Here is a 25,477-nt window from a genome sequence, read left to right as displayed (position 1 = left end):
ACAAGCTATTGGATCCTTAAAAATGGGTCCTAGTGTCACAGACTCCAGCCCTGTGATGAAGTCAATGACGAAACGCGTTAGGTCGGAGCCTGGTGACGCTAAGGATCACTGGAGCTGCTGAGCTCGTAGCCGCCGGTGTGTGTGATCCTACTCGTGACTCCCCGGGAAAGTGGCTATCGGCGGGTTGAGGACTCTGGCATGGCTGAACGGCACCTGTTCCAGTATTGCCCGGTGATTGATAATGGAATCATGTGGTAACCAGCCCATACTGGTTACCTGTTGGTACGAGTGCCATTATATTATTTGCTTATTGTATTGTCATTTTAATTAATAAACTTTTACACACTATGGAGCACCCCCTATATATGCTTTTTTGACATATATGTATATATATATATATATATATATATATATAATGGGATGTAATCATGGATCTGCCGGTAACCCAATCCCAAGACATATTTAATATATAGTATGTATATACTATATATGGTGTGTATAAAAATATATATTTACATATAGCACACACACATACATAAAACACACACACACACACAAATACCCAGGGCAGTAGAATGTGAGAAGCAGGAGAGGGAGCAGACATTTCCATGCACTTCTGTGCTTTTGAGAAGAGACGGAGTTCTGCCGAGGAGAGCTCTGTGCAGCAGGAGGGGGTTTCTGGGTACTTGGGGGTACTCTGAAACCCCCCCACTGTGTGCGCTACTGTATGTATGTATATATATAATATATATGTGTGTAGGTGTGTTTGTGTGTGTTGGTGTGTATATATATATATATATATATATATATATATATATAAATGTTAGTAGAGCCCAGCACTCCCCTGCTACTTTCAGCATATTGCCTTACTATTTAATCACGAGCACGGGAGAAAATGTACATATGTATATATCTATATCACACATATTAATACATAAATGTACCAGCACACACACACAAACATACATGCATACATGCACAAACTTATATACTGTTACACATTAATACATACAGTACCAGCCCAGGGGCGTAGAGCAGACCGGCAGCACTAAGAAGGAGGGAGCTGCTGTGGTTGAGAATATGCAGCTAGCAGCTCCCTCCGGACATTCTTTTCTGTATGCACTATGCAGAGAGAGCTACGTAGCTCTCTGTTAAAGCAGCTCCGCGATCGCGGCTTTTGCTGACTAAAATAAAAAAATCAGGTCTTCAGGGGAGATTTCCAGGTACTCGGAAACCCCACCTGCATGCGCCACTGGCTTGCAAGCTGCAGGCATCGGCTGATTCCCAATGGTTGTGTCCAGTTATATGACCACCATTAGTAGATATTTCTGTCCTTATTGGCTCGCTTTCGCTCGCCAAACTTCAGCCATTGTGGCTTGCTTTGATCGCAACATGTTACTGTTCCAAAAACCATGTCAATCATTTTCATGTTAACCTTTTAAACCTGTCAACATTTACCACTGTCTTTCATCTGTCGACCTTTTGTACTTGTCAATATTTTGTACCTGTTGAACTAATGCATGAAGACCGTATGGTGTCGACCTAATTACTGTCGACCTATATACATTGTCGATCTATCATCCACATACACATACCATTTAAGAAAGCCCGGGACAAAAATACAACTATTGTCAAGAAAACACACAATGAGCAGTTTGTTTTTATATTTAAGAACATCTAGACATAGTCCTCACTGTGACTTGTTAATTTATAAAACTGATATCATTGGACAATCTTAGAACACAAGAAGAATGTGGATGAGATAAAACAAATAATATGAAATAAACTAAATGTTGAATAATTTTCATTTTCCTCTTATAACAATATGCTACCAAAGAAAGCTCAGGTCCCCACCAAAACAAAGCATTTCAGGCATAAATACATGTGCAATAACAATCAGCAAAACTTGGCCTGGTTATAAAGGTGTTAAACACAACAAACTTAGGTTTTCTACCTAATACTGTCAATGAACATGTTTTTAACACTTTAAAAACTTTTACCCCTGAAATGACAATTCACTGTTAGGCATATCAGTCAATTTTTAGAGACACAATGGTCACAGTATTAAAAAAAAGCTAATGAAAAATATATTTTAATATATTTTAATTGTCCACTTCTTCCTACCACACTTAGACCAATGCAGAACATATTTGTGTGGCGCACACACACGAAAGGCCTACTGACGCACAGGTTAATTGAGGAATCACACTGCACATCTGGATATGTACTGTATTAAAAAACACTCCTCACTCTATGGCCGGGATGTACTGCCACCTGAGTTCAGCAGCTGTGCGGGATCCTGGCCTTTAAAAATCATCCAAGTTCAGCCAGTATTTCACATGGCCACCGAACTCTGGTGGCATTACATCCCGCCCTATATGACAGAGTGGTTGCTCTTAACCAGGGGTATGTGATGTTAGTTCACGCAAATGTAAAACAGTACATCTGATAGTGTATATCAATTCATATATTATACCACACTATTATTTGGTGAGTATAAAGAGGGTTTCAGTATGATTTACTGGCGGATGGGATGCCAGCTATCAATATACCGACAGCGGCATCCCGGCCATCAGTATGCCGTCAGTGGGGTGAACGCAAACAGTCCTCTTGCTGGCTTGCTGGGTTCGCCATGCTATGGGCTCGGTGGCTCGCTGCACTCGCCACAGATTCTATTTCCACTCTATGGGTGTCGTAGACACCCATGAGTGGGAATAGTCCTGCTGCACCAGTATTCCAGCTGCCGGCATTGCCAGCTGTTGGGAATATGGCGTCATGTCATAAATGCTGGGATCCCGAAACTGAGAAATTAAACGTTTAACATAAAGAGCAAATGTATAATAATTAGAGATCTGCCCCGACCCCCATATTTTGGTTCTAATTTGTAGTTGCATTTTGGTTTTGCCAAAATTGCCCTGACACGTTTTTGATCTATTTTTTTTCAATAATTAATAAAAGCAGCTAAAATGACATAATGTGGGGCCTTTTTTTGTACCTACAGTATTACTAACATTGGTAACATTCATTTCCAGTCAATTTTGACCAACTCACATCTCATTATATTGTTTTCGTCAATACTGGTCAAAGGCTGCAGCGAGCTGGCTGGTTTCTAAGCGACAGAACAGCACTACAAACAGGGCAGTTTATTTATGAAATATTGCCACACAGCAGTGACAGAAAAAAAAGAGATGCAAGATGACATTGTCCTTGGGACCTCCCACCCTTATGTTGGATATTAAAAAGGACATGCACAGTTTAACAAATCAAGATTTTTAGCAACAAAGACTTTTGTTGCTGAAGTGCTTGGTTTGTTTGGGCCCTCACAAACCAATTTTTTTCTGATCACTAATGAGGAGGTTGATGATAAGGATGTTTGCAGTGGATATTGTATGGACTGGTCCAAACTGCTGGTAGCTGATACTGGACTGCTTGTTATTATTTTACAAATCATTATAATTTAGTAAAATACATTTTATGAACTCGCCGCAAATGATGTATGTAACATGGAGGAGGTGCCTAGATGGTTAACATCCCTACCTCTACTTACTTTTGCCTCACAAATGGAGCAGATGCCTTTGCAAATGTTGTCAGGATTTGGGTAAAAATAATCTCACACCCAAGAGGTGGCTACTTCGATTTTATGTCCAGGAATCACAATGACTGTCTTTTTATCATGGGTAAGAACTTCTGCCACTGGTTGCTGACTTACACAAACAACATCATCAACATCCTCATTAGTGTCAGAAAGTAATCAAATATCCTCCTCATTCGGTTCCACTTTCACACTAGTATCCTCAATTTCTATTATGTCATTATCATCCTTACTTATTACTGCTTATCCCCACATTTACAGATGGTACAGCAATGGTTGAAGGAGGCAAAGGAGGTGAAGGAGGACAATCTATGTGTACAGTGTAAAAAATGTCAGATTCACACATAGCTAATGTGAACATCCCCTAGACTCTCCTCAAGGATTTGTGAACACACAGTTTGTTTTTCAGACTTAGTGTTCTTTTTGCTTGGTCATTGAATTGTTAGTTTTTAATGTGACACTTCTACCTCTTTGTTAACATTGTGAAACATTTTGGATTTCAGGTGCACTTACCTAAACTGTCTGCCACTAGATTCTTGGACTAGCAAGATGATGAAGAGAACTCCAGTGATGGCTCCTTGGACTAGCAAAAGTGCTGTGTAGAGCTTTAGAACTAGTTGGAAACATAGCTGTCTTGGTCCTACTTGAGGGAAGTACCATCTGTATTACTGTAGGGTGAGACTCCTGTAGCCCTCAAGAGGCGTTTCACCATTAGCAACCCCCTGCTGATCCCTTAGTGCTGGTTACACACATCAGTACTTAGGAGGACCCTAGACTTAAATCCTCCAGCAGTGGGAAGTGGGAACACACCCAATAGACCAGTGATCCCGGATAGCACTGGATAGAAACAGTCTAACCAGAAATCTAGGGCCGAAGGTGCTTGGACTTGGCAGGTTATCAGCTGGCAGGTCAGGTGTACTGGATGCACCAAGGCTTAGCCTAGACTAGAGAGATGTTTGCAAACTGACTTGATGTGCAGTAGTGACAGAAACCACACCTTGCAGAGTGCTGTGATGACAGACCAGGGTCACAGGATAAACGGACATATGGGCTTGCAGGATATGACTGACAGACCAGGTTTGCAGAATTGAATGTAACCTGTACTCGCAGGATAAACTGTAACATGGATTGCAGGATATGACTGACAGACCAGGTTTGCTGGATTGACTGTAACATGAATTTAGGTCCAAACAAAGAGAAGAGAGAAGACTTCTTTTTTTAGCACACTCTTCAAATCTTAATAAACTTGACAGAACTTAACTTTTAATTAGTTCATCTAAAAATACATAGTCTCCTGAAAAATACATATAAAATAGCAGTATAGGCACTTGAGGCAGTATATGTGATTTAAGGCATCTCCTAAAGATCAAATATTATATACTGTGATCTACTACCCTAACTTTGCCTTTCCTTTACAATGGCACTGTCTATACATCATCCAGATCACACTTCCAGGTATTTTACCTGACATGCCTGGTATCCTCATCTTCCTGTGGCGGCGAGCAAGTACCTTGTGGGAGACCACCAGGGAATACCCGGTGAAGTAGGTCGAAAGTAGGTCGAAATCATTGGGACACTCCAGTCTAACATTGACAGCATATGCTTCCATGTGTTTTCCTCACTTTCACAGACTAATCTTGGCAAACAAGTATTTACCAATATAGCATTTAACCCTTTGAGTATGATGCTGGCTCTCATAAATTTTCCCTAGGTATTGTATACAGTAAATGTATTACTTTATAATTTAGGTGTGCTAAGGTAGTCCAATTTAGGACTAATATTTTTTATGCTATATTTTTTTCCTCGCTGCTTTTTACCCAAGTTAGGGCAGAGCTGGATTAAGGCTTCGGGGGGCCCGGGGGTACTTAAGACAGTGGGGCCCTAAAATCTAAAATTAAAATCATAACATCTTTAATTACTACAAAGAAAATCACAATTCGGTGGTAAATTTGAAAGAATCTTTCATATACATGTATGTATATATAATATATACGTGTGTATATATATAATATATACGTGTGTATGTATGTGTATATATATATATATATATATATATATATTTACCTATGTACAGTGGTTGAAGCGGAAATTTTAAAGTTGGGGTATGGAAAAGTGAAGGTTGCAATTATGCAAGTGCCTCCAGGGAAGGGGGCATGGCCACTCAAAAGGAAGCGTGTCCTTCAGTGTAGTTTACAACACCATATACCCCTTATACACATTATGCACCACAATAGTAGGACCCCTTATACTACCTAGTACTGATGCCCCTTTCACATTATACCACACAGTATGGGGGTCATTCCGAGTTGTTCGCTATTTTTTTCGTTCGCACAACATATTCGCAAAGTTGCGATTATGTTGTAAAATTGCGAAAATCCGCCCCCAACGTACATTTGCTATTTCGTACGCAGTACTACACAAAGTAGGCGTATGCCAAATCACAACGCATTAATGCGAATCCATCGCATACGCACACACCTCATCGTAAAAATCCGATCTCATCGTAGATTTACGCATTCCTCTTAAATGTGCTAAGGTTTGTGCAAACAAACGCGCAGCAATGGTTTTTTATTCTTAATTTAGATGACACCTTGCAATTCCAACTCAGCAAGCAGCCCTCATTTATAAATCCAATTAGTGTAATAATTGATTGTGTGCATGACCAATTAAGTCTGCAAAGAATACCTCAAGAACACTTTGCAGGCATAATTGGACATTACCATGTTTGTTTTTAAAGAAGTGCAAGAGATGTGTAAACTGTGCCTGACAAATGTAAATAGCATAATTTGGTGTGGATGTTTAGTGTGTGAATGTATGTGTTAACATGTTTATTTAAAAAATAAGCTACTAACTAACCTAATTTGTATGTAATAAATAAGACTAATACTCGTAATTATTATTTTTTTTTTGTTAGGTAACCAATTTCTGCTTTGCAATATGCTTTAATTTTTTGCCATTAAAAACATCACAAGCGCATAACGGTTCAAAAACATTTTTTATTTTGTAAACATATTTTTTTTAAAGTTTTTTATAAACATATTTATTTTTTTTATGTTTTTTATAAACATATTTTTTATTTTTATTTTTAAATTAAATCAGCCAAATGGTTAACTTCGGCCAACATGGCCTCCAAATGTGCCTCTATCCGGCCAACGATGCCTGCCAGGCTTGTGGGATCTCCAATGGCCCCATCTGAAATGCAGAGTAAAAATGCAATTTAAAACATAACTCACATTACCTATTACATCACAATTCCACAAAGCACACTTTCATATAAATTATATACATCATGGATGTATAAATGACAAAACAGTAGCATACCAACACGCAAGCATACTCAGCAATGTTTGTCATTCCTAAATTACAATGTGTAAAAGTCTAACACACCATGATGTACATTTCCTAAGATGGGAGTTATATTTAAGATGGGATGTTGCCCATAGCAACCAATCACATTCAACTTCTCTTCTAGAAGGTGGAAAATAACTGAAAAGTTGTTAGTGTTTGGTTGCTATGGGCAACATCCAATCTTGAATCACACCCCCAAATTAGTACATGTAAACCCATACTGGCCTTCATTCACATCTGGAGTGAAGCAGACTTGTATTTTATGCTGTTTGGGCCTGCATCATCACACTGCATATCAACATTTTCAGAAGGACAACATATCCTAGCATGCCCACACTCCCTGAAAGCCTGCCTTACTAAATAAGGTCAAACTGTTTTTGTAAAAGCAAATAAGCATTTTGTGAGTGTAACTTTCACCACGTAAATCATAGTGTCGTTAGGCTGGCTAACAAAGTGACTCCTTTGACTTTTTGGTGAAAATATTGCAATACCCAAGCACAATTGTTAAATTAAAACCACACAAAAAGTACCACTCAGGTCTAAATGTTTGGCATATAATGTGTCACATACAAACCCTGTTGTGCAGCCAAACCTGTCGACATAGTGATTATCATCCAGATGTAGACACTGTACATATAATGTTCAGCACACAAATGTGAAGGCATCATCCATACCATGATGAAGAAGACAAGCATTTAACCTTGACAAAAGATTGTACACAGTACAACACTGCATTTTTTTTTTTTAATTTAAAAAATAAGGAATGTGTGTGAACTTACTCTCGTCTGCCACTTGGCCACCTCCCTCAACTTGCTCTGTGGCCTCTGCTGCCCATTCTGTTGGGGGCGAAGGTGTCTGGCTGGGGGATGGAGGCTGGATGGGTGAGATTGGCTGGATGGGGGATGGGTGCTGGATGGGGGAAGGAGGCAGGATGGGGGAAGGAGGCAGGATGGGGGAAGGAGGGTCTAAATCTGTGATAGGATGGAAGGGGGAGGTCCTTACAGACGGGGTTTGGGAATGATAGGGTGAGGGTGGTGGAGTGCTTTTTTGGGACACAGAGGGGGAGGGGGGCAGAGAGGGGAATTTGGAAAGAGAGTGGGATTGGGCTGGAGAGGGGGTTTGGGCTGGAGAGGGGAATTTGGAAAGAGAGTGGGATTGGGCTGGAGAGGGGGTGTGGGCTGGAGAGGGGGATTGGGAAAGAGAGTGGGATTGGGCTGGAGAGGGGGAGTGGGAAAAGAGGGTGAGGTGGCTGGAGAGGGGGTTTGGGCTGTAGAGGGGGATTGGGCAAAAGAGGGTGAGGTGGCTGGAGAGTTGGTTTGGGCTGGAGAGGGGGATTGGGCAAAAGAGGGTGAGGTGGCTGGAGAGGGTGAGGTGGCTGGAGAGGGGGATTGGGCTGGAGAGGGAGATTGGGCAGGAGAGGGGGATTGGGCAGGAGAAGGGGAGTGGGCTGGAGAGGTGGAGGGGGAGACAGAAGGGGATGGGGCTTGAGAAGGTGCCTGTTGTGGCCTCCCAGCACCAGCAGCAGCACCTTGCCGTTGTGCTCGTCCTAGAATGACATATGTTATTTTTAGGTTTTAACATATACATTTAGAACATCAGCATATTCCTATTACTCTGTTCTGTACCATGTTAAAGAGACAGGGTTAACATTACTAAGTTAGTAAAATGTTTATACTGGTGATGTTGTCCATAGCAACCAATCATATTATACATAAACTTTCTTAAGCACCTTCTATCAGATATTATCTAGAATATGAATGTTTGATATAGGCAACATCACCAGTTCTCCAAACCAGCCACATTTAAAAAAAAAACCCACTGAGCAGGTTATTGGGTTCAGTTGTCAGCCTGTGTAGTAATTATGCACAACAACATACAGTCAGTACCATACCTCCCAACATGACCCTCTCCAGGAGGGACAGAATGTTCTGCTCCGTCACTTCCCTCTTAATTTATGATTGCCATCACCTGTGCTGAAACACCTTTATTCCATAAATTAAGTGACAAGTCCAGAAGCAGAGTATTCTGTCCCTCCTGGAGAGGTTCATGTTGGGAGGTATGCAGTACTGCTTGACCTACCCACACACACTCATGTTTATTGTAAGTGTGCAAATTTTCACACTCTCACTTAGTAAAAGTATGCAAAGGTTATGCGTAAAATCTGTCATGTAACGAAATGTTACTTACTGCGCCCACGTAGGGTCCGGATTTGTTGCCGCAGCTCTGCCAACAAGTCCGGCGTACGCCTTCGTAGGTCGCTCCAGCGTCTCTCAAGCTGGATAACGGACCTCCGGCTGCGGATGCGGGTCCTTAACAAGCGGCGGACCTCCGCGTAGGCCTCGCGCTTCACCCGATTTGGGACAAAGCGCCCTACGCGCCCTACCCGGTCTATCACCGCCACCAAGACGCGGAGCTCACGCCGTGTGAATGGTGCAGCACGCATCATGGCAATGGCGTTTTCCATATATGGGCATATATTTATAGTGTGTGTTGGCATGTGATTGGTGGAAAATCTATGCTGTCATCTAAATAATCTTTATTGATGTGTGCATTGAATAAACTTTATTGCTGTCTGCAGTGCTATGAAGGGCAGATGGGTTAGTTTGCTATAGCGGAAATCCGCAGTCGCGGAAGAGCATGATAATATAAGAACCTACCCTAACAATTCCACATACACATACACATACACACACACACACACACACACACACACACACACACATTTTTAATAAAATATTTGATACTATCTGTGTACTCACCACATTTGGCTGGAACAATCAGCTGCACAGTCACAAATTTTACAACATTTAGTATCATATGTTGTGTATTTTGTTTTGAAATCAGGATTATTAAAAAAAAACAGTAATTACAACAATTTTGCAACGTAAATATATTTAAAAAAAAAAAAAACATTGTAAGGTTAACATGTTAGAATATTTACAGAAACAACTAATAATATATTCACACACACCAAAACAATTACACAATGAGCTTTCAATAGCTACCTAAATGACATCAGAGCAAACTGAACATAAACATACAGTGACTTTGTTATACATTTTTAAATTATTGTAAAAAATACTTTACCTGAAAAATTCACGAACAATGCGTGTCCTTACTTGATTTCCCCTCCGGGAAACACTCCCCCCACCGACTCGCAAACCAACCCTTGGCTCCTCATCAGGCAATTCCTCTGTTTGAGGAAGCTCCACGCGACTCCTTACAGTGATGTTATGTAGGATAGCGCACAGGACCACAATTTTACTTACCATCTCCGGCGAATACATGATGTCGCCACCAGTGCGGTGGAGCACACGAAAGCGGCCTTTAAGGACACCAATTGTGCGCTCCACCAGCTGTCTAGTGGCAGTAAGCGCGGAGTTAAATGCCGTCTGTGTTCCAGGCCTGGGCTTACTGTAAGGAGTCATGAGCCAGGGGGTGCAAGGATATCCACGGTCTCCTGTTTGATGAGAAGACAATAAAATAATTAGAATAATAAAATATAAAATATTTTTGTAAGAAAAATACCAAAAACACTCACCCAATAACCACATGTCTTGTCCTTCCATCGATCTTAATCTCTGCCATATCCCTGATTGTCTAATGACATGGGCATCATGGGAGTTCCCCGGGAACTTAGCATTCAGGGACAGGATCTGGAGGGATGGCCCACAAACAACCATTACATTCAGAGAATGAAACAGTTTCCTGTTTCTATAAATTTCTTCATTATGTCTTAGTGGTACAATTGCTACATGTGTGCCATCCACAACCCCAATAACATGTGGGAAGCGACTACCACCTTCCTCAAATTGCCGCTTCACCACATCTAGGGCACCAACATCCAAAGGCATAGCAATAAATTGCTTACTCGCTTAATGAAAGCCTGGCTGACACGCCGCAGGACCTTACTGAACTGGCCCTGCGACATGCCAACCAGATCTCCCACCACATGCTGGTATGAACCAGTGGCAACAAAATGTAACACAGCAAGGAATTGTGTCAATGCTGGTATTGCTGTAGGATACCTAATGGATTGTTCTAGATCACTCTCTATTATGGAGAGAGTGTCTAGGATTAGATGAGGTGGCAGCCTGTATCTGCGCAAAACAACATCATCAGGCATCCCAAAAAGAAGGACACGGGTAGGGAAAATTGGTGGCCTAGCACGCCTCCGTTGCCTTGGATGATGAGGAGCCGGTTGTTGTTGGAGGGCTTGCGGCAGTTGGGGTGGGAGTGGTTCTGTGGGTTGGGGTGGTATTGCCTCCGCCCCAACATGTATAGACATCACCAACTTAAAAAGAAGGTAAGAATCATGACACCATAATATTCATAAAACCATAAACATTGTCAACCAAAGTTTAAAAAAAAAGTGTATGGGTGTTAACTTACTGCTTGTGTGTACTCCATTTCTAAATTAAAACAATAGGATCGAAAAAAAAAAAAAAAAAAAATTAGCTAATTCTCCCCAACATAGGTTCACATCACAAAGTAATACACAAAAATGCAAAACAACACTACCCATTTAATGAATGCAACAATCTATATTTTTAAAAAAACATTCTGAGTATTTTTGTGTAAACAAATACAAATTTAATAAAAAAAACAACACAAAACACATATGCTACATTAAAACGGGTGTCCTTCATTTTCAAATACATCAAAAATCGGACATACCTTGTTTTAAAAAATGCTTTAAAAAAAAACTAGCACCCTTGGCTTCACAGAGTAAATTTGAAAGAGACACCTACAAGAGACACAGAAGGAGTCTAAGAGATCATATAGACACTTACACCAAACAGCAGGACACACTGAGATAGGCTACTTACCTGCTCAATATGAGGATAAAGCCAATTGGCTACTGAAATAAACAAAAAACTAGCACCCTTGGCTTCACAAAGTAAATTTGAAAGAGACACCTACAAGAGACACAGAAGGAGTCTAAGAGATCATATAGACACTTACACCAAACAGCAGGACACACTGAGATAGGCTACTTACCTGCTCAATATGAGGATAAAGCCAATTGGCTACTGAAATAAACAAAAAACTAGCACCCTTGGCTTCACAAAGTAAATTTGAAAGAGACACCTACAAGAGACACAGAAGGAGTCTAAGAGATCATATATACACTTACACCAAACAGCAGGACACACTGAGATAGGCTACTTACCTGCTCAATATGAGGATAAAGCCAATTGGCTACTAAAATAAACAAAAAACTAGCACCCTTGGCTTCACAAAGTAAATTTGAAAGAGACACCTACAAGAGACACAGAAGGAGTCTAAGAGATCATATAGACACTTACACCAAACAGCAGGACACACTGAGATAGGCTACTTACCTGCTCAATATGAGGATAAAGCCAATTGGCTACTGAAATAAACAAAAAACTAGCACCCTTGGCTTCACAAAGTACATTTGAAAGAGACACCTACAAGAGACACAGAAGGAGTCTAAGAGATCATATAGACACGTACACCAAACAGCAGGACACACTGAAATAGGCTACTTACCTGCTCAATATGAGGATAAAGCCAATTGGCTACTGAAATAAACAAAAAACTAGCACCCTTGGCTTCACAAAGTAAATTTGAAAGAGACACCTACAAGAGACGCAGAAGGAGTCTAATTAAAAAATTAATCTGTGTGAACAATAGAACATACACACTGTAAAGTACAGGCAAAAATAAAACACATATGCCATAATAAACCATTTATATATCAAACAGATATCCACCAAAATACATAAACCCAGTTCCATTGCACAACCATACATACTTGGCTTCATAATTAACTAATGTAGTAATACTAACAAAAGAAACTTAGCCAATAAAAACGCACTACGCAACACAAAATTTTAAAAGCGAACAAACGGCCATCTGTGTGCAAGACAATGCAAAAATAACTCACTCTGCAAATTTGATCCAAACGCACCACCTATGAGAGACCACAAATCAGCTTCATGCATCATACACCCACTCGCACAGGCCGCAATCCTGGCTGTTAAATAAGCAGTACAATCAGTCACATAATTAGCATAATTTACACCTGTGTGAATTTACGCTGCGCACGTAGCTATAAATACCTACACACCTGTGCGTACAGACATGTCATTGGCAACATGGCTACTCGTGAGGAGTTGGCAGCAGAGATGGACCGCGTGCAGCAGCAGCAGGTCGCATTGACACAAAGAAGCATAGCATTGCGTCGGCAGATGCTGGAATCCGCCTCCGCAGATTCTGAAGAAGCAGGACTCAGTACTAGAGACATTCCAGCTTCTGATACCCAGCAGTTAAGAGAGGTTACCCTGCCAGACAGACATACTGGGGAAACTGAGGGAGATTCAGCATTAGCCGCACAACCACAAAATACACAAGCAGCTAGTGAAGAGGAAGATGGTGAGGAGGAACAGGAACAAAGCTCACAGGCTACTTCAAGGAGAAAAAAAAGGCAGCCCGCATTCACTAAGAGGGACTTGCATGTTTTGGTCACACAGGCCATGTCAAAAATACATAGAGGACCAAAAAACATGGGTGCTGCTACCAAAGCTAGAATCTGGAGGGACATCACTCATTCTGTGAATGAAATCGGCTCTATAGTCCGAATATCACAGGAAGTTAGAAGACGGTAAGTGTATATTGGCAGTCCATTATCTGTGCAAAGTATTCTTAAAAAGCTAGTTAGATGTGATGTTGCCTATAGCAACCAAATGCATAACATGTGTCCTATATATTAGATGTGATGTTGTCTATAGCAACCAAATGCATAACACGTGTCCTATATATTAGATGTGATGTTGTCTATAGCAACCAAATGCATAACATGTGTCCTATATATTAGATGTGATGTTGTCTATAGCAACCAAATGCATAACATGTGTCCTATATATTAAAGCAGGAATTTATTTTTTTTCTATACCTTGCCCCTATTTTTCCTAATATATGTAGTTGGGCCGACTTCAAATCCCGCCTGAAGGCCAAGAGGTCTGCGGAGTGGAATGCCTCAAAGGCTACAGGGGGAGGACCAGCTGCCACTGTGGAGTACACAGATCTGGAGGAGATGGCGATGGACTGTGTCAGTTATGAGGAGGGCTTAGGGGTGTCTTATATGGACACGGACCTGCCTGAAATACTGACGGCACATGACTTGCCAGGTAAGTTTACACACATATTTGTATTGTTTAATTGTTTTTGTTACCAAAGTCTCATATTGTTTTTTTCTACTCTTTTTCCACACATTCTTCTATTTGCTTTGCACATAACACAGCACAGGGGGGTGAGCAGGTAGAGTCACAGGAAGGTTATGTGGCTGAGGCTGAGGTGGAGGGACCTAGTGTGTTTGCCAGTGTGGGACTACAAATCCCACCTACCCAGGTTCCAACTGGCCCCCTCACCCAACCCTCTGCTATCCCGGAAATCCTGCTTGAAATAGCTAGGTATGGTGAGAGCCTAAATGCTTTTCAGGACATGATGCTCCGGGAGGTAAGCCAGATAGCTGTCCGGCTCACTGAGCACAGAACCAGTGTGGAGCAAGGTGTAGCTCAACTCTGCCAAGGTCTGGCAGAGATCAGGCAGGGACAAGATCAACTTGCCTCCTCATTCAAAGACCTTGCAAATTCCATCTTGCAAGGGCTCCAGGCCATCGCTGTCTCCCTTGCCCACAGTGGCAGAGAGCCAGCCACATCGGCTCCCTCCCCTGCCCCTGCCCCTGCCCAGGAAGAACATCCCACTGGGCAGGGCCCACGAAGGTCGCTCCGCAGACCAAGCCAAGAAGAACAGCATCAGGCGGGGGGAAAAAAGAGAAAGTGATGTCTCTCCAGATGGGCAGCACCCATGTTTTTCATGTTGTCTCTATGTTTTTTTTGTGTTGGCTTGTGTGGCCAGAATGGCTAACTCCCTCTTAGTGAAAATATAAATTTCTGTTTTGATATATTGTAGCCTGTGAGCTTTTTTTCGGGTACACCAGAGCCTGTGATACTCACCTGTAGCCATGTTGTTTGGACCACTGAATATATTTCTGCAGTAATAAAAAAAAAAAAAAAAAAATGTTTGTGTACGTTATTAAAGTTAATGCATTATGTTAATCTTAGACCAGTAAAGTTTAGCAAGGCATATAGACACTTGGGGAACAAGGGAACAATCCTAAAAAACATACAAGCATTGCATCTTTAAAAATGCAACAGGTATGCCTTGCACAACACTTTAATGTCCATATTAAAAAAATATTCACAACTCGGTTTTTGTTAAACTATGGGCAACATGACATAATATTAAACATTGTCAGATATTCTAACCAAAGTTAAAGGTTTAGTTTAAGCAAAAAATTAAGTGTATGCTGCATTATGTTGGTCATGATATTTGGGATCTACAAAGGGAACATTTTATGTAGTTTAAATGTTGCTGATGTAGTTTTGAAGTTTGGTTAATTTCACTTGTTTGCATTTGGTAGTATTTAACACATTAAAACATGCACTTAACATCAATGTTTAGGCAAAAACTTGCCCCCCCAAAAAAACCTTATTTGGCAGCGTGACAGATTTATAGGTGCTTAGAATAAACATGTAATGTGTCCACACAATTGCTGTTTGCAGTACTTCAGCAGAGCAGTGTTTAGCAAGTAATTGGACAACAGATGAATGGGCTCTCCAATTAACTGCTAATTATTGCATACACACTTGTAACACTACTTCGCAAATGCAGAGTAACTGCAGACCTACTCGGCTGCTGCGTCAAGATTGCGAGGAATTGCTATGTTAAGTGTCACAGCGAAAATGCATTTCTGCTAAAAACACGCCTACTGCTGGTTGCATACTCCCACACTAGACGCCCACTTTCACGCCCATGTCGTCAGATTGCGAAGCCGCGCCTCTGTCACGCCTCCGGCACTCCCCGTTTTCGTTTCTGTGTAACGAGCTGTTTTCTTTGTAGTATTTCTGCACAAGTGTCGTATCGCTATACTTGCGCATGCGTATTTCCGCTTTTGCGCATGCGCGTTTACTCGTTTTCTGGCCGTTTGCGATGCGATGATCCACTGCAATCAACTCGGAATGAGGGCCTATGAGCGGAAATTCACATTATACCACACAGTATGAGCTGAAGTTCACATTATAGCACACAGAATGAGCTGAAATTCACATTATAGCACACGATATGAGTCAAAATTCACAATATAGCACAAAGAATGAGCCGAAATTCACATTATAGCACACAGAATGAGACGAAATTCACATTATACCACAGAATGAGCCGAAATTCACATTATAGCACACAGAATGAGCCAAAATTCACATTATAGCACACAGTATGAGCTGAAATTCACATTATAGCACACGGTATGAGCCAAAATTCACATTATAGCACATAGAATGAGACAAATTTAACAATATAGCACACGGTATGAGTCGAAATTCACATTATAGCACAAAGAATGAGACGAAATTCACATTATGCCACATGAAATGAGGAAAAATTCAGGGAGAGTGACAGGGGGACAGGGAAAGTGACAGCAGGTACTTAGGGACATGGAGAGTGACAGAGGGACAGGGAAAGTGACAGCAGGGACATAGGGACAGGGAGAGTGACGGAGAGAGGGACAGCAAGGGCGTACAGTAGGGACTAGGGAGATGGAAAGGCAGCAGGGTAAGATTACCTACAGTATTTAGCAGCGGCGGTGCTGAGGATGCTGTGGTCTGTTGTGCGGTGGATGCGGAGGCTGTGGCCGGCATGGTGCGGAGGAGATGCAGAGAAGGACTGAGGATGGCGGCGGGGCAGCACGGGAAGCCCGGAAACGGTGTATAAGATGAGTGTTTAATACATCTTTGTGAATTGCTTCAAAGACTCTGAGTGCCGCCTTGTCTCTTTTCAAATATTGCTACCAATTTGGAGCTCACACACACACACACAAACACAAACACACACACACACATATCTATCTATCTATATCTCTGTCTACCTATATAGCTATCTATCTCTATATATGTCCATATTGCCTGGTTCTCCCAATAAACAGTCAAATGCACCGGGGGCCCTCACAATATATTACATACAGTATCCAGAGGTGCGGCACTCCTGGTGGCTTAGAGAAAAAAGTCTGTATAGCAGCAAGTGAAGACAACGTTTCAAAGACTTTTATTCCGTCATTTTCATACCTGATGAAAATGACGGAATAAAAGTCATTTTCCAAGCTGCCAGGAGTGCCGCCCCTCCGGATACTGTGTGTGTGCGTGTATATATATATATATATATATATATATATATACCGGAGTCACCGGGGCGCATTTACCATTTGAGGAATGCCGGGCTATATGTATATATATGTATATATATATATGTGTGTGTATATATATATATATATATATTAATAACCCAGAACCTAATACTGCTTTTACTATTGCTCTGATGATGTTGCTGGCTGGGTGCAGGCTGGCTCCACACGCTGTCCTCCCTGCAGCCTGCGCGCCCAGCAAATGGCTGAGCCACAGGCTGCTGCTCCACAGAGGATTGGACAGCTTAGCCGTTGCTCAGCTGTCCATCCTGTATACACTCCCTGTGTGCGGCGCCGCTATTGCCAGCATCTTAATGCAGTGAGCCGCGCAGTATTGAGCCGCCGAGGTAGTGGGGACAGAGATTGCACAGGTGCCCTGCATGTGGAGCAGCCGCACCGGATCCCGGGAGCGCAGCACCGCAGATCGGACTAGAGATCCGATCTGTGGCTGCAGCGGGGGGCCCTTTAAAAAAGGGGAGCCCGGGGTACTTATCCCCGGGGCCCCCCTCTTTATCCGGCTCTGAGTTAGGGTAGTAGATCACAGTATATAATATTTGATCTTTAGGAGATGCATTAAATCACATACAGTATACTGCCTCAAGTGCATACACTGAAATGTTATATATATTTTTCAGGAGACTATGTATTTTTAGACTAATTGATTAAAAGTTAAGTTTTATATCAAGTTTATTAAGATTTGAAGAGTGCGCCAAAAAAGAAGTCTTCTCTCTTCTCTTTGTTTGGATCTAAATGATACTTATTGACTTTTTGGTGCACAGCCAGCAGCTGTAATATGGGCAATTGGTCACATTATCTGGCGAATGCTGTTTTTTTATATATTTATTTTTCTAACCCATACAACATTTGTGCGGAGTCACGCCCTTTTCTCTGTACCATGAACTTGCAGAATAAACTGTAGCATGGGTTGCAGGGTATGACTAATGAACCAAGTTTACAGGATCGATTATAATGTGAACTTGCAAGATAACTGTAACTTGGATTGCTGGAAATGACTGATGGACCAAGTTTACAGAATTGACTGTAACGTGAACCTGCTGTATAACCTGTAACATGGATTGCTGGGTATGACTGATGGACCAAGTTTGCAGGATTGACTGTAACGTGAATTTGCAGGATAACTGTAATGTGGATTGCAGGGTATGACTTATGGACCAAATTTGCAAAATTGACTGTAATGTGAAATTATAGGATAATTGTAACATGGAAGACAAAAGTGCCATGAAAATCCAGATACAACACAGTGCGACAAGGGCTCCCGCAGTAACAGAGGACTATAACTGGCAAAGTGATGCAGGAGTGTCAGGGAGATAAAGGGAGGAAGATCCAATCCTGAGGCTTGCTGAGACAAGACCCCTCTTATCACATCCTTCATGCAGCTGGAGCAGTGTACATCCCTACTGCCAACCTACAACCCCTGTACCCGCCCAATGTCCTCATTGACTGGTCAACTGTTGGGTAAGCTGCCGGGTGGAAGCGTTGTGACGTCCTGGTCGCTGAGCAACTACTGGGTGTCACAACTGAGGGCCTGAGCTGACGGGAGGCAGCCTCAGTTGTAGGGGCTGAGATGTACCGGAACCTGGGAGGTTGTATCAGACCCCTGGACATGTAAGTAACATGAAGAAGAACCGCCCGAAGGCGTGACCACGACAACTTGAATAAAAGTCAATGATGTTTATTTATGACAAACTCCATGCATCACAGTAGCAGTAAAAGAAACATAAAAGTCAGCAAAGAATAAATACAGTTCCTGGGAACTACAGGGTGGCAGGAGCCACAGGGCACTGGTAGTGTGAGATAGTTCTTATAATCTTCTAGATGGAAAGTCCTTACCAGGCCCGACTGTAGCAATGGAGATAACCCAGGATTGTACCAGCTGGTGTTCCAGGAAAAGCTGGGCTGCTGTAGATAAAACGGCTGCTGTGGATACTGGCTGGAACCAGACTGTTGTTGGCACGGAGTGGATACTGGCTGGAACCAGTTAAATAATAAATGAACTTGGGAGCGATGAAATATGAGCTGAAGTTAGGAGTTTGAGAGCGGTGAAATTATAATACCGGTGGAGAGTGGTAAACTGTAGAAAGGACACCGGCCCTTTAAGAGAAGCTGTACTCTGCTGGAAGCTGGGCTGGAAGCAGGTAATGTTGTAGCTGGAAACAGATGAATCCAAAATGGATCGGAGAGTCAGGCTACACCGCAGGTGGAATGCTGGTGCGGGTCTCTATGGTGGAAATCTTGAGACAGGAGCTGGAACCTGGAAGACAATCACAGGAGAGAGACAAACAGGAACTAGGTTTGACAACCAAAGCACTGACGCCTTCCTTGCTCAGGCACAGTGTATTTATACCTGCAGCAAGGAAGGGATTGGCTAGGCAATTATGCAGATTATCAATACTGAGAACAGATTGGTGGAAAGGATCAGCTGACAGAATCCAAGATGGCTGCGCCCATGCAGACACTTGGAGGGAAGTTTGGTTTGTAATCCATGTGGTAATGAAAACAGTAATGGCGGCGCCGGCCACCGGAGACAGGAGGCGCCAGGCTGACAGATGCACATCCAACCACGCGGACACAGCGGAGGCCGCGGCTGACGTAACCGGCACTCAGATACTCTGCATGCAGAAGTTCAGGGACGGCGGCGGAGGCCGCGGGAGACGCCATGCCAGGTGTAATGTGGCATTTACTGTGACAGCGTCTCAGAGTGACAAGAGAGGATACAGGAATGTAAACATCAGGATAACAGATGGGATCCGGTCCTGGAGCGCTGAGCCAGCCTTAGGAGGCATCTGATGGGTAAGAAATGGCGTCCAGATACCCGGATCGTGACAGCACCCCCCCCTTTAGGAGTGGCCCCAGGACACTTCTTTGGCTTTTGAGGAAACTTGGAATGGAATCTCCGGACCAAGGCAGGAGCATGGACATCAGAAGCATTGGTCCATGAACGTTCCTCAGGGCCATAACCCTTCCAGTCAATAAGATATTGTAGTTGACCGTAACGGTGACGTGAGTCCAGGATCTTGGCTACTTCATACTCAACGCCTCGTTGAGTTTGGACTTTCGGAGTTGGAGGAAGTGAGGAATGAAACCGATTCAAGATCAGCGGTTTCAACAGGGAAACATGGAATGTCCTGGGTATTTTTAAGAAGGGAGGCAACTGAAGTCTGTAAGCAACAGGATTGATGACTTGTTCAATCTTGAAAGGACCGATATAGCGAGGTGCAAACTTCATACTGGGAACTCTTAACCTCAAATTCTTCGTGGATAACCATACCCGATCACCCACCTTGAGAGCAGGAACTGCTCGACGCTTCTTATCCGCAAACTTCTTGTACCTGAACGATGCCTTGAGCAGAGCTGATCGTACGCTCTTCCAGATATTGGCAAACTGATGCAAGGTGATATCCACTGCGGGAACAGAAGTTGCTGGAAGCGGTTGGAACTCAGGGACTTTAGGGTGGAATCCAAAGTTAGTGAAGAATGGTGTTGAAGCAGATGAAGAATGATACTGGTTGTTATGACAGAACTCGGCCCAGGGAAGTAATTGAACCCAGTCATCTTGAGAGGAGGACACATAGATGCGGAGGAAGGCCTCCGAGTCCTGATTCACCCTCTCGGTTTGACCATTGGTCTGAGGATGGTAAGCCGTGGAAAACTTTAGCTTGACTTGGAGGACTTGACATAAACTTCGCCAGAATTTGGCTGTGAATTGAACTCCTCGATCTGAGATAATTTCTTCAGGAAGACCGTGGAGTCGGAAGATCTCTTGTATGAATACTTGAGCCAACTTGGAAGCTGACGGAAGACCGGTGAGAGGAATGAAGTGTGCCATCTTGGTGAACTGGTCAACTACCACCCAGATGGTATTGAACTTGTTGCACATGGGTAAATCTGTTATAAAATCCATCGACAAATGGGTCCAAGGTCGACGGGGAACAGATAGTGGAACCAGTTGCCCCGCAGGCGACTGGCGGGATACCTTATGTTGAGCACACTTTGGGCAAGATGCAATAAACTCCAAGACGTCCTTTTTCAGAGTTGTCCACCAATAGGACCTAGAGATAAACTCCAGGGTTTTTTGGATACCTGTATGTCCGGCAAAACGGGAAGCATGGGCCCAATGCATGAGCTTCTTCCTTAGCATCGGTTTCACAAAACTTTTCCCTGATGGGGGCGTAGAGTCCATCCCTACCGTGGAGAATGCCAACGGATTTATAATAGGATGCTTGTCTGAAGACTCTGACTCATTTTCTTGCTCCCATGAGCGGGAAAGGGCATCGGCCTTGCGATTCTGAGAGCCCGGACAGAACTGGAGTTTAAAGTCGAACCTGGAAAAGAAAAGTGCCCATCTGGCCTGACGAGGGTTGAGACATTGTGCGCCTTTCAGATATAAAAGGTTCTTGTGGTCTGTAAGTATGGTGATTGAATGAGAAGCTCCCTCCAACAGATACCTCCACTCTTCTAGAGCGAGCTTGATGGCTAGCAACTCCTGGTCGCCAATGGCATAGTTGCGCTCAGCTGGGGAGAACTTCTGGGAGAAGAAACTGCAAGGGTGTAAATGGCCATCTTTAGCCCTCTGAGATAACACCGCTCCTACTCCAACGGAGGAGGCATCCACCTCTAAGATGAAAGGAGAGTCGATGTCAGGCTGTTTCAGAACAGGCGCAGAGATGAACCTTTGTTTTAAAAGATGAAATGCTTGCATGGCTTCTTCAGACCACTTGGACGGGTTAGCACCCTTCTTAGTGAAAGCAGTAATAGGCGCCACAATGGTGGAAAAGTCTCGTATAAACTTTCGGTAATAGTTGGCGAACCCTAAGAACCTCTGGACCCCTTTGAGGGTTAAGGGTACCGGCCAATTTTGGATTGCTTGTAGTTTCTCAGGATCCATCTCTAGTCCGGAACCGGACACAATGTACCCTAGAAACGGAATGGACTTGACTTCAAAGACGCATTTCTCTAATTTGCAATAGAGATGATTGACACGGAGACGGGACAGAACCTCTTTAACCCAAAAACGATGTTCCTCTAAATCGTTGGCAAAAATGAGGATATCGTCTAGATAGACCACGACATGACGGTATAGAATGTCTCTGAAGATCTCATTGACAAAATGCTGGAAGACAGCTGGAGCATTGCTCAATCCGAAGGGCATGACGAGGTACTCATAATGTCCGTCACGGGTGTTAAAGGCGGTCTTCCACTCGTCACCCTCACAGATCCGGATGAGATTGTATGCACCTCTCAAGTCCAGCTTTGTAAAGATGGTAGCTCCGCTAACTCTGTCAAAGAGCTCAGTAATCAAGGGTAAAGGATAACGGTTCTTGATGGTAATGTCGTTCAAACCTCTGAAGTCGATGCACGGCCGCAGACCACCATCTTTCTTTTTTACAAAAAAGAAGCCTGCGCCGGCTGGAGAAGAAGAAGGTCGAATGAACCCCTTTGCTAGGTTCTCTTTAATGTATTCCTCCATAGAATGCGTCTCAGGCAGAGACAACGGATAAGTTCGGCCTCGAGGTGGAACCTTCCCTGGAACGAGATCAATCGGGCAGTCCCATTCTCTATGAGGAGGAAGGATATCAGCAGAAGCTTTACTGAACACATCCGTGAAATCTTGATATGGAGGAGGTGGAACATCAGACGACCTGGGGGAGGAAGAACAGACAGGCAATACTTTAAACAAACATGTCTCAGCACAGGAGGAACCCCATGCCAGGATTTGCGTAGTCATCCAATCAATTGTAGGATTGTGAAGGCGGAGCCATGGAAGGCCCAGGACCACAGGATGTGTGGCTCTTGGAATCACTAAAAAAGAAATAAGTTCGGAATGAAGAACTCCCACTCTCAGACGAACTGGTAGAGTCCTTAAAGAAATAACTGCATCAAAAATTTTGCTGCCATCCACGGCAGTTAAAGAAATGGACGAAGGAAGTCTCTCGGTGGGTAGGGACCACCGTTTAACATAGGCTTCGGTAATAAAGTTCCCAGCTGCTCCGGAATCAAGGAGGGCAATGACGTTCCGATAACGTTGAGCAACTTGAAGCGAGACTGGGAGATTACAATCTTGAGGAGATGGAGAGGAGATCATTACTCCTAGCCGGCCCTCTCCTTGGCGAGCTAGGATTTGGAGTTTCCCGGACGTTTGGGACAGGCATTAATGGTGTGAGACGGAGCTGCACAATAAAGACAGAGAGACTCGGAGAGACGTCTTCGGCGCTCAGCAGGAGTTAAACGGGAACGGCCAATTTGCATGGGCTCATCTTTAGTTGGTGACAGTTGGCGAGGAGGAGGAGCAGAAGATTTTGGAGCAGATGATCTTCCACGCTCAGTTGCTCTCTCTCTGAAACGTAAATCAACTTTCATGCAGAGTGAGATTAGCTCATCTAACTTAGAGGGCAAGTCCCTGGTAGCTAACTCATCTTTAATACGCTCAGATAAGCCATGCCAGAATGCAGCATACAGGGCCTCGTCGTTCCATGCCAGTTCGGATGCCAGGATCTGGAACTGTATCAGATATTGTCCTACAGTACATGACCCCTGGCGTAAACGGAGAATCTCGGATGAAGCTGAGGTTACCCGGCCTGGCTCGTCGAAGATGCGCCTGAATGTTGAAACGAATGCAGTGTAAGAAGATAGCAGGGTGTCGGACCTCTCCCATAACGGTGATGCCCAATCAAGGGCTGAGCCACTGAGAAGAGAAATAATGTAGGCAATTTTTGTACGGTCACTAGGAAAATTGCCAGGTTGTAGCTCAAACTGAATCTCACACTGGTTGAGAAATCCCCTGCAGAATCTTGGAGATCCGTCAAATTTTGCTGGCGTTGGAAGATGAAGACGTGGAGCAGAAAAGGGTAAGGTGGGTGGGGTTATAACTGGAGTCACTGTGGTTGACGCACCAGAAGCGCCTGATCCACGGAGAGTTGTCTGAATCCCATCCAGCCGAGTAGAGAGATCCTGGAGACAGCGGATGATGTGGCCCTGTGCAGCCTCCTGATGTTCTAGTCGGGCTGCCAGTTCTTGCATCGGCCTGGCCGCTTGATCCTGGTCTCCGGCTGGATTCATTTGGTCAGTGCTTACTGTCACAACTGAGGGCCTGAGCTGACGGGAGGCAGCCTCAGTTGTAGGGGCTGAGATGTACCGGAACCTGGGAGGTTGTATCAGACCCCTGGACATGTAAGTAACATGAAGAAGAACCGCCCGAAGGCGTGACCACGACAACTTGAATAAAAGTCAATGATGTTTATTTATGACAAACTCCATGCATCACAGTAGCAGTAAAAGAAACATAAAAGTCAGCAAAGAATAAATACAGTTCCAGGGAACTACAGGGTGGCAGGAGCCACAGGGCACTGGTAGTGTGAGATAGTTCTTATAATCTTCTAGATGGAAAGTCCTTACCAGGCCCGACTGTAGCAATGGAGATAACCCAGGATTGTACCAGCTGGTGTTCCAGGAAAAGCTGGGCTGCTGTAGATAAAACGGCTGCTGTGGATACTGGCTGGAACCAGACTGTTGTTGGCACGGAGTGGATACTGGCTGGAACCAGTTAAATAATAAATGAACTTGGGAGCGATGAAATATGAGCTGAAGTTAGGAGTTTGAGAGCGGTGAAATTATAATACCGGTGGAGAGTGGTAAACTGTAGAAAGGACACCGGCCCTTTAAGAGAAGCTGTACTCTGCTGGAAGCTGGGCTGGAAGCAGGTAATGTTGTAGCTGGAAACAGATGAATCCAAAATGGATCGGAGAGTCAGGCTACACCGCAGGTGGAATGCTGGTGCGGGTCTCTATGGTGGAAGTCTTGAGACAGGAGCTGGAACCTGGAAGACAATCACAGGAGAGAGACAAACAGGAACTAGGTTTGACAACCAAAGCACTGACGCCTTCCTTGCTCAGGCACAGTGTATTTATACCTGCAGCAAGGAAGGGATTGGCTAGGCAATTATGCAGATTATCAATACTGAGAACAGATTGGTGGAAAGGATCAGCTGACAGAATCCAAGATGGCTGCGCCCATGCAGACACTTGGAGGGAAGTTTGGTTTGTAATCCATGTGGTAATGAAAACAGTAATGGCGGCGCCGGCCACCGGAGACAGGAGGCGCCAGGCTGACAGATGCACATCCAACCACGCGGACACAGCGGAGGCCACGGCTGACGTAACCGCCACTCAGATACTCTGCATGCAGAAGTTCAGGGACGGCGGCGGAGGCCGCGGGAGACGCCATGCCAGGTGTAATGTGGCGTTTACTGTGAC

This window comes from Pseudophryne corroboree, chromosome 6 (genome assembly GCF_028390025.1).
Source record: "Pseudophryne corroboree isolate aPseCor3 chromosome 6, aPseCor3.hap2, whole genome shotgun sequence".
Lineage (NCBI taxonomy): Eukaryota > Metazoa > Chordata > Amphibia > Anura > Myobatrachidae > Pseudophryne > Pseudophryne corroboree.
This window is presented reverse-complemented; position numbering follows the sequence as displayed.